The following is an 11,212-nucleotide window of genomic DNA, read 5'->3' on the forward strand; positions in this document are numbered from 1 at the left end:
CACATATATCGTATTAGAACTGGAAAGGATTTGAGAAATCAAGTCTGTGATCAGAAGGTCACACACAGAGCTAAACAAAATGTTGATAATTATCGAATCTGGGTGATAGGAACATAGAGGTTTTATGATAGCATTTATGATAGCATTCTCACAAATTTAGGCATATTTGAAAACGTTCATAATGAAAAGTAAACTAGAGAGAGAGGGAGGTGGAAAAGGTGACAGAAGGAGGAAGGGAGGTCTTGAGTCCTGTGGAAGAGAAACTCTGATAGTTTCCCTCTCAACCAAGGATAAAAAATGGCCATGGCAAAGGACTTCATGTTCCAAATTGTCCCACCAATGGCCTCAGCTCTTGGGAACAAGTAGCCCCTTCCGACAGGTTTAGCAATGAGGGTCTATCCAAAGGCAGACAATCAGATGTGAAGTCAAAATGCCCCATGCTTCAGTCCTCTGTCCATTTTCTCCATGCCATCAGAAAGGCAAACCCAGCATATCTGCCACAGAGCCACACAGCTTCATTGCCGACAAGTATTTGATGGATTATAACTGCAATCATTGTACAAACTCATTTTATGGATTATAGTTGCAATCATTGTACAAACTCTTTTATTTCTTGAAAATCCTTCACTACTCAGCAGGCTCAGAAAGACATGTCAGCTCTTAATATGCCAAATGAATAAGTGCCTCTTCAGATGCCAAGTTCAAAAAATGTTTAGAAAGAAAATTAAGGGAGTTTGACTTGATAAGCAGGGGGAGTTAGCTCTTCATGGCAAACTGAAATGAGTAGACCAAGCTACTCATATTCCATCCCAAGTGTTGTTTTTGTCTCTGCTGCTGGGCGCTCATCTGGCCATAATGGAGGCTGAAAAACCACTGGAGATGTTGGTGAGGTCCTTTGGAAATAATTTTATATAAGGTCCAATCAATTCACCAAAAGATTTCTAAGAAGCCACTAGGTGCCACATAATGTGCTATGTGCTGGAAATAAGATCCAAATGATGCCAAAAAGGTCAAAGTCAAGTGGGTAAGGTTAAGAAAGAAATCACCACTGATAACACACTATGACACATGTATTACTAGGTGTTCACACAGAGAAATTACACGAAGACAGAAAAGACTAAGAAAAGCCCATGGCATTATGAGTTGGGTCTTAAGGGATAGCTAGGGAGGCACCTGCTGGTGGTGTGGAAAGGGAGAGCACCGCAAGAAGAAGGAACAGAATATACCAAGTCCTCAGACCACACACAAGTGTGGAATGTGCGCACACCACCCCTTGGGGGAAACAGTCTTTGGGCAAACATTACTCTATGCCTCCTATGTTCCTGAGCTAGGGGTTAGGGGCAGAAGCAAACAGGAATCCAAAGTGGTCCCTGCATGGAAGCGCTCGCTGTAATGTCTGCTCAGGACTGCAAGTGAGGGTCTCACCTGGACTCAGGCCAGGGGCAGGAGGCAGCAAAGGCTTTTCTCCGGCCCTGGGCAACAGCATCTCCCACAGAGGGAAACATAAACTCTGCAAGGTGGAGATTTAGGAACAGAAGGAACAGACGAAGGCAAGGTACATTAAAGCCTTAGGAAGAATTTCAGCAAAGTGTAGCTCTGTTGGCCCTTGTCTATTTCATTGGATCCTCCTAGATCCTTTTCCTCAAATCTGCTTCTTGACCACCCTATCTCCCACAAACACACACACACCAAAGACATCACGCGCAACTTGCACCTGATTGCCTTGCCCAGAAACTGCCCTTACTCCAAAACTGAGTTTCTTTTCCAAAATGTGTTCCATCACTTGGACTTACAGGGACCTCCATCTGATGTTAAGAGGAAAACGAGCAAAGTGAACAGAAAGATTTGAATGATGAAAATTCTCTCCAATCTCTCTGGAGACTAATTTTTTTTTCAGCCGCACTGTTTAACTCAAATTCTACGTGGTATTTCAGGCAGTTTGGAAGGGATGTTTTAGAGTGGGAACTTGTTTCAGTGATCATGAGAGCTACAGCCAGAACATAGGCTCCACCGCCCACGGATCAACTTGGCCCAGGGGGAAAAAAAAGGAAACAGCTCTCCCACCTGAGAGAGGAGTCAGTTTCTCTGTTCTCTGTTCTCTGTCCTGGATCTATTCCATCAGTTCATGGGGAGCCCCGGGCTGTCCTGGCCTAATCTGTGTCTCTCCATGAAGGCCCAGAGCCTGTGTGAGATGGGCGTGGAAGACAGCTACCCAAAGCACGAGGAATGTAGCTCTGGGACCTGCGTCTGCCCTGACCTGTTTCCAGCCCCTGCAACCCAGTACATTCAGCCAGAGACTCGTGTGAGCCCAGTGCCTTCCATTAAGAGTGGCTTCCTATCCACCTATTCCCTCTCCCAAGCCTTGCTTAATTACCTGGTTCTTCCCCCAGAGGAGCAGACATTCCCCCAGATGTTCAGGGGAACTGGATCCAGACCCTCGCACCCCCTCTACTGCCCACTGGGCACAGCTCCCACCTTCTCTGTGATTCTTAAATACATTAGGTTGGGGCTCCTAGCATGCCTTGGATCCACAAGCTCCTGTCGGTGCTGCACAGAATCCTTTGTCTTCTGGGATGCAGACCTAACAAAGCTGTCTCTGGCTCAAATCCCACCCCAGCTGGGCCTCCCCTGAGTAGAGAATTCTTCTTTGGGAAACCACAGTGCCAGGTCTTCCTCAGGTTCAACATCCATGGATGAGGCCGGCCCAGGGCCTAGGTGGCTGTTCTCAGGGCATTGCCACAGGGGCCAGGGGTCGCCGAGGTAGTAGTCCTCCAGGGGCTGGGTGTGCAACAGCCCCCTGCCCCACCACCAGAAGAGGCGACTTTGACCAAAACCCTGCCAAACTGGAGGATCCGGAGTCTGGAATGTTTTCACCTCTTTGTTTCTCCAGTTTCAGGAAAATAGACAAAAGTAATCTCGAGGGGTGAAGGGAATCTTATCAGCCGAAGAGAACTCAAGGAAACCTCAGCTGTTTTGCAGGCTCGTTCGTTTATTTTCTATGCAGTCACCCTGATAGTCCCCACTGGGCTCACTTCCCTTCCCTGTAAACAACTGGCTCTAATTAAACTCGTTCTGTTGGATGAAGGTATATAACCTTGGAGAGTCCATAAAAAATGGCTTCGCTCTTAAGACTTCAAAAAGCGCGTGGTCCCTGTGTCAGGCCCTAGACAAGGTTAATTTATGTCGTCGCTATCTTGCTCTGAAGGACTCTAGTTACTTCACATCTGTTCTCTGTCTAATCTTTGTACGAACATTGTGGTGGTCTTGGCAGCTCAACGTATCTAGTGGTCTCTTAACTGTTTCCTGCCCAAAACGTCTAGGCGTTCAGATTTGATTTTCTCTCCTCTGCTGCCCCAATAAAAGCTTTCAGTTTACCCTCCAATGGTATCCTGACTGCTTTATGTTCTCTGACTCCAGCACAGAGGAGCTGTCCTGCTCCCCAGACTGGGCTGACTTCAAGTAGAGCCTGGGAAGGCAATTATTATTTCATTTTCAAAATGAAGAGAAGAGATGACATGAAAGGGGAAGCTATGCAAGAATATATGGATGGGAGACAAGACCTTTTCAGTCTGTGGTTGCAACTAGAATTTTTAAAAATTAGTTAGAATAAAAATATCAGAAGATATTACATTAGGGCATTCTTTTGTAAAAACATTTGTTTCAGTTGTGTATGTGTTTTCTGGGTCATAATTTTAAGATTCATTTTTGAGAGAGAGGGAACACATGATGGGAGGGGGAAAGAGAGAATCTCAAGCAGACTCCATTCCTAGCATAGAGCCCAATGTGGGGCTTGATCCCAGGACCCTAAGATCATGACCTGAACCAAAATCAAGAGTCGGACACTTAACTGACTGAGCCACCAAGAGGCCCCTTCTGGATCATAATTGAAAATTCACTCCTTCCTATAAGTTGCAGTCAAAATAGTTTGAAATGTGTTGTGCATTTTTCAACTGTTTCGCTCTACATTACCATTTTCCACCACGGTGACTACGAACCAATCCATTATCTTCTCTGAGTCTCTTTTTTCATCTTCAAATTGAGAATAATGGTATGCACTCTGCTCGCCTCACAGAGTGGTTGAAAGACCGTCACAAGATAAAAGCTCTATGCCAGTCATGATCCACTCCACAGGGGCATAAAATATCCTCAGGCTTGGTACTGGATAGAAGCCGAGGGCTTGGGCTTGGCTTCCATGCCTCCCACATTATTTCCTTTGTTCACTATTTATTGGATGCCTGCTGTGCATTGGGAACTATTTGAGTGTCAGGGGATAAACGGACCAAACCTTTGCCTTCATGGAGTTTGTGCTCTAGTGTGGGGGGAGCCAAACTAAAAAAAAAAAAAAAAAGTATGTGATATGATGTTACATTCTGTGGGGAAAAATGAAATGGTCTATGAGTAGGCCAGTGCATCTGTTGTCAATATTATCTAAGAACCCATGCAAGGTTTTTTGGTTTTTATCAAGCAAGTTTTGGTGGCTAAAAATGTTGGGAAATCTCTGTACAATGGTGTTACTTTGAAGTCATGGGCTATGTAAGGCACCCAAAGACCCTTTTTGTGATCGATACCCTCAACATAGCTCTCCCCTAAGAGCTTTCTGGGATAATCAGCCTGCGGCATCTCTCAGTTACAACACCAGCAGTTTTGATAAAAACAGACTCTAAAGGAACAGGAAGGTCTTCTTGTCTAGAAGAGAGGTAAACACATGGAATTTGTTATCTGAATTCATTGTAAAGCCAAAACATGGGTTCAAGACAAGTTGAGATAAATACCTAGACAATAAATGGTCAATGACATTCAACATTTTCTAAGGACATATACAAAAAAATCCTAAGAGCCTCTGGGTGCTCTTGGCAACTTTGTACCAACTCATGTGCTTACTCATCATCATCATTGACACTAGGTTACTGCTACCTTATGACTTAAATCCCAGGCCACAAGCTTTTATGATAATTTTTAGCAGCAAAGTCCAAATCAGCAGACCACAGATGTAGAGCGTAAACTACGAAGCAGTAAACCAGCTGGGAGACTGGGGCTGAGAAACCTGGATGCTCATCCTAGCTTCCAGTTTTAACCAGTCAGTTCATATTTCTATGAACTTTCTTTGCAAAACTGTTTAGTCTCAATGCACTTTGAGGCCCCAAACAAAAATTAAAAAAAAAAAAAATCCCAACATGAGATTTGGGCATGAGATCCTATCCTTATGTGGGGAGAACCCAGCCCACAGTTGCCATGATGCTTTATGAGGTAACAATGTGCTTGTGAATTAACTATCCTCAAAGATCTGCCCTTCAGTCTTATGCATTCATACTCTTGTATTTGTCAGCACTTGGAAAGTGAAACTGTTTCTCAAAGGCAGTACACATTAACCCAACTGACCAAGATTTACATATAAAAGAGAAATTCAAATTTTTACTAAAACAAAACAAAACATTTCCTTTTATTGTCCTATGGTCTAGATCAAAGTCAACAAGCCATGGCTTGTGGGCCAGCTGACACCTGTTTTTGTAAATAAAGTTGTATTGGAACACAGTCATGACTCTTGGTTTTCATGTTGTCTAGAGCTGCTTTTGCACCACAGGAACAGAGCTGTGTAGTTGTAACAGAGACGCTATGGCCTACAAAGCCTCAAATATCTGCAATTTTGCCCTTTACAGGAAAAGTTTATCAAACCCTGGGTGTGAATATTTTTGTTAATGCAACTAATGTAATCTCTCCTTAAAAAATTAAACTACAGTGAGAAGTTTGCTTAGCAACCACAAAAACAGAGTAAGTGGGCTTCCTTGGGTGATAGTAAGTAGTAAATTGTCAGCTAAGAGAGAATAGGGTATAGTTGGCTGTTACAGGGAGCATCTGGCCAGGGAGCCATAATATGAAAATCCACTGGATGAGTTTGCTTGTCCATTGGGCTGTGTTTGAATGAACACTGCCCATATTTGCTCTTCTCTTCCTTTCGTTACTGTGCCTCCATTGCTCCTATCAGATCAATACTTTATATAGCATGAACAAAATGGGTTGTATTTCCTCCCTCCATGGAGCCACCTCAACAGACACATATGAATGAAATATGGACATGACTCTTAAGCCATGAGTATAATACAGATATGACCTCAAGGTTCTCTCAAATGGTGAAGGGTGGCTACTCTTGGAAACAGAGCAGAAAAGAAAAGAGAAGAAAAGAAATAAGGATGGAGAGAAGAGAGGATAAAGGAGAAAAGAAATAAAAGAGAAGAAAGTTCCTAACTTCTAAACCTTATTCCTGCCATAATTAATATGTAAATTGTTATGTGTTGAACTGTGCCCTCTCCCGAAAAAGGTATGTTGAAGCCCTAACTACTAGTACCTGAGATTGTTACCTTATTTAAAATAGAGTTGTTGTATACATAATTAGTTAAGATGAGGTCATACTGGAGTTGGGTAGGCCCCTAGTCTATTATGACCTGTGTCCTTATCAGAAGAAAGACACACACACAGGGCAAGTGTCATGTGATGACAGAGGCAGAGACTGAGGAGCTGCAGCTGCAATCCCACCAATGCCAAAGATTGCTGGCAAACACCAGAAGCTAGGAAGAGCCAACGAAGGACTACTCCACAAATTTCAGAACCAGTGTGGCTCTATTGAAATCTTGACTTCATTCTTCTGCCTTCCAAGACTGTGAAGGAACATATTTCTGTTGTTTGAAGCCATTTGGTTTGCAGTATTTTGTTATAGCAGCTCTAGTAAAATAATACATAGATGTTGGATCAAGTCTTATAGCTCACTCCAAGACTTTGTGCCCCTTTAAGAAATTTTAAGGGCACTGGTTTTGTAGCTGAACCCACTTTTCTTTTTCCAGCTGTGTAGAGCTCCTCAGGTTTGGCTCTATTTAACTCTCTACTCATGGGAGGGCAGATATTTTGCTATAAGAATAGTTTATCTCCTATCTGCCTCAATAAATACTTTTTAGAAAAGTTTTGCACAAATGCTGTGCCTTTTACAAGAGCACATTTACTTAAAAAGATGAATAGAAGTACCTTTTCCCAGACATTTCTAATACAAACAGCGTTCTCTCTTCCGTGGGTGTACAGTGGGTTGAAAAACTAAAACACTCACCCTCCTCCTCCAAGGTTCTTTTTCTCTATGATTGTGATTTACTGTACTACCCATTAATCTTAGTGTCTGAAACCAGCCCAAATGCTCCTCCCTCAAATCAGACACAACCCACGTAGATCAACATCCTTACAAAGCATAGCAACTCATGCAGGTTCTGTCTCAGTCACTGGTAAATAGCAGTGCTGATGATGACAGGACTCCTTGGCTTTTTAAGTCATAAACTTAGTTCAAGAATTTTGATTCATAGCTGGTTACAAAATACTGTGTGAACGTTGATTAGCAGGTGGTCCCATCAGGTGGATAAATTGCTTACACTTTCTCCATAGTTATTCACAGTTCATTTTCCCCTCAGAATTTTTTGGTAAGGGCTTGGAGCTCTAACATGTTTGGGTTTTAGATTCTGGAAGGAATGCAGTGGAATTTTTGGCACTCTCTCTTGAGTGATTTATGTACTGCTCCCATTGGATAATTTGTTTTACGCATGTGTGACAGGGCTGGTGCTGGACTTCTGCTTTGGAAATGCTTGTTTCAAATTTGCATGTGGTGGCCCCTCTGGATCCTGCAGCCTTACATGTGAATGAAGAAATCCGTCCCCAGGAGACATTTACACTGCATCCCAGGGGAAAATATCCTGAAATCTTTTCTCTCCTTTTCTAATTGGGAAGAAACATTATGAAGCAATGAGCAGAAACACAGATTTTAAGATTGGCAGGGAAAATACCCAACTAAAATAACTTGGAGATATTTTGGAATTTCTTTCAGGAACATGATCTATAGAGAAACAATAATTAAAACAAGAGTCTCTGAGGCCTTCAGTGAGCAGCAAAACAGCAAGCTCTGCTAAGGCATCTGGTTAGAGTTTCTCTTTGATGATGGTAGCTCACTAGTGGCTCTTCCACTTCTGAGAATGAGCATTGCCCTTGTTAAACAGAACAGGTATGGCAGACAAATCATCTCAATTACCCTGAAAGTAGTTGTGTTGAAGCCTCAGCCCTCTTGAAATGACTCTTGTCAGGTTATCCTCTAGGAGAGTGGAAAACTAGATTCATAAAGAATAGCATCTTTCATAATGTCCTAAAACTGAGCATGGGAAGATGGCAGAGATATTTTGCTGGATTTTGGACAGGCTCTTATGTCTATTCAATGTGCCACCCCTATCAATGAATAGGATAATATAATCTGAATCCTTTACCATAAGTGGGCAACCAGTCAGCGTGAAGGGTCAAGCCCACCATGCAATAATCAGAATACTGCTTACAGGTGTCACATCTGGCAGTATGGTTTATCAACAGAAGCCCTGAATTCACACAGAAGAACAAGCCTGGCTCATTAATATCTATCTTAATTAGGATTACGAGTGATTTTGTAGTGGTCAGTCACCATGATTAGTGCCATGGGAGAGACAAATGTATTCAAATTCACCTGGGTTTTTTTGAGAGAGCCCTGTGTCAGTTAGGGTCCATGAGGCAGACAGGTGATGCATTAAAAACAGTTTGAGCAGGGATCCCTGGGTGGCACAGCGGTTTGGCGCCTGCCTTTGGCCCAGGGCGCGATCCTGGAGACCCGGGATCGAATCCCACGTTGGGCTCCTGGTGCATGGAGCCTGCTTCTCCCTCTGCCTGTGTCTCTGCCTCTCTCTCTCTCTCTCTCTCTGTGTGTGACTATCATAAAAAAAAAAAATTTAAAAAAACAGTTTGAGCAAAGAGAGTTTAATGAAGAAACAGGACTAAGGTAGTCATTGAGGGATGTTGAAGTGTTAGGGAAGAGCAACAACACAAACCTGTCACCACTTGAGCCTGAAAAGGCACCGGAAAGGAGTGGCATTGCTGGAGACTGGACAATTAAAGCAACAGGAGAGAGCACAAGTCCTTTTGCTAGAGACAGTGGAGCCCTGCCAGACTGCTGTCAATTGGGAGGAAGACTTCTGCAGGTGTCATTCATTAGCCCAGACTCATGGGAGCACTGGGCCAGGGTGCCCTGGAGATGCCATCTGCAGGATATAGGCTCCTTAGGCATGGAGAAGGACACAGAAGAGTAAGAACAGATCTGCACATGAGGAGGAGATTTTTTAAAAAGTAATTTGGGAAAAAAAATAAATAAATAAATGAATAAATAAAATAAAAAAAAAGTAATTTGGGGTACAGGCACCTAAAAATGTAATAGGCCTCTCCTTTGCATAAGGTTGTAACTAAAGCTGATCTTGGGGTGAATTACTTTTGTTCTGTATAGGGTCACTTATGTGATTCCCTCCCTTTCCCATCCTCCCTCCATCAGATAGGCTCACTCTATTAGCTGTGTAAATGTAGGATAAATAGGAATTCCTTGCTGGAGAGAGAGGAGAATAAGGAAGCATACTGTTGCCACAAATATCTTGGATATAAAGTAAACCTTGGTATGAGAATGTTGGTTTCTGAAGAGGACTTGGACTAATTTACAAAAGGACTGGATGCCTCCCAAAGGGGAGCCAACCAGGAGGACAGGAGGTAACTGGACTAATAACAAAGGCTGAGGACAGGAAGGCTGATTTCTGTGCCATGAGTAGCTAATGCAGAAGACTTTCCAGGTCTAGCTGATCAGAGCCAACAACATGCTTGAGTAACAACAGTGGGGCGTGAGAAGGTGAATCAGAAAGAGTTGTGCTCTTGGCACCTAACACAAGTCCCTGCTGGGACCTGAACCAACAAGGGTACCCAGCGACAGTGGGCAAACACTCATCAAACTGGAGTAACCTGTCTCCAGCTGCAAGCACAAGTGACAGCAAGAAATAACAGCATTTGTGAGCTGACCAGAATCTGGTTTTCTTTCCACTGCATGGAGAAAGAGACCCAAGCCTGGAGAAGAGACCAATTGTCTCGGCCCTGAGAAGCCTGCAAGACTTAGAGAAGAACACAAGAAGGTCAGCAAAATGGGTATTGGGTGTCAGAGGATTTAGGGGCGAGAGATTGCTGTAGACGGACAGGAAAACTCATAGAAGCTGGGACTGGAGCTGAGCCCAACAGGATGAGGACTATTTAGGGAGGCAGAGGTAGAGGAAAAAGTTAGGAGAAAGCCACATTCCAGCAAGGGTTCCCTAGGTGGGAATACATAAGACATGCTGGGAAGGCGGTGAGTAACTCATCTGTCTGGAGAAGAGTGTGCTGAGCACACTTGAGCTGGGAGAAGTGATGAAAGCAGTATTTAAAGAAAATCATTCTGGCCCTGGGGTGCCAGATGAATTGCACTGGGAAGCGACTGGAGGTATGGAGGCAAGTTAGGAAACTGTTCTAGCTAGGAAATAGTTCAGGCATGAAGTGATAGGGGCTCAGGCTAGAGTTATGACAGTGGGAATGGCAGGACAGGGCAGACTCAAGAGGCATTAGTCAGGGATGATTAACAGGCCTTGGTGACTAACTGAAATTGGAGGGAGGGCTGAGGAGAGGAGGAACCAATGATGAACATGATGTTTGCAGCCTTAGTGACTTAGAAAAGGATGGTGTCATAGATATGGCAAATTAGTTGGGGGAGTGGGGTACAGGGGCTAATAATTCAATGACATAGCTATGATGAACTTAAGATTTTAGTACATTGTTTGGGATGGTATTCATTGGAGATACTCTTTTGCAGAAAATACTTTAACTAGGCTCAAAAGCTCATTAAATGAAAGTATTGTCCAGCATTTTCCCAGACCCCAACCCAAGAATCATCTTCATCAACTCTTTCTGCATTATTCCCCAAATTAATCAGGCTTCAAATTCTATTCATCTTACTTTTATTATCTCTCAGAACTGCCCATTCCCCAACCCCATACTCTTTACCTTAGTTTAGACCACAATCATCTTTCACCTAGAATTTGGCAATTATTTCCCAAACGGTGTCCTGCCCCCTTTCAATCACTTTCCACAAAGAAGCCGGAATGTTCTTTTAAAATAAAAAATCTAATTCTCCCACCTGCCGATGACATACCTTTAGTGGCTCCCTTGGGATAGAGCTTCAAAAAACAATAATCTTAAAGTTGGCACATATTTCGTTCCCTGCCCTCATCTCTCATCATGCCATGTCTCACGTTCTATGTCCCAATATACTGAACTACTTACATTTTCTTAAATGTGTCCTGCTCTCTCTCCCTTCCAACCTTGCACA

Source organism: Canis aureus, chromosome 15, assembly GCF_053574225.1.
Source record: "Canis aureus isolate CA01 chromosome 15, VMU_Caureus_v.1.0, whole genome shotgun sequence".
Lineage (NCBI taxonomy): Eukaryota > Metazoa > Chordata > Mammalia > Carnivora > Canidae > Canis > Canis aureus.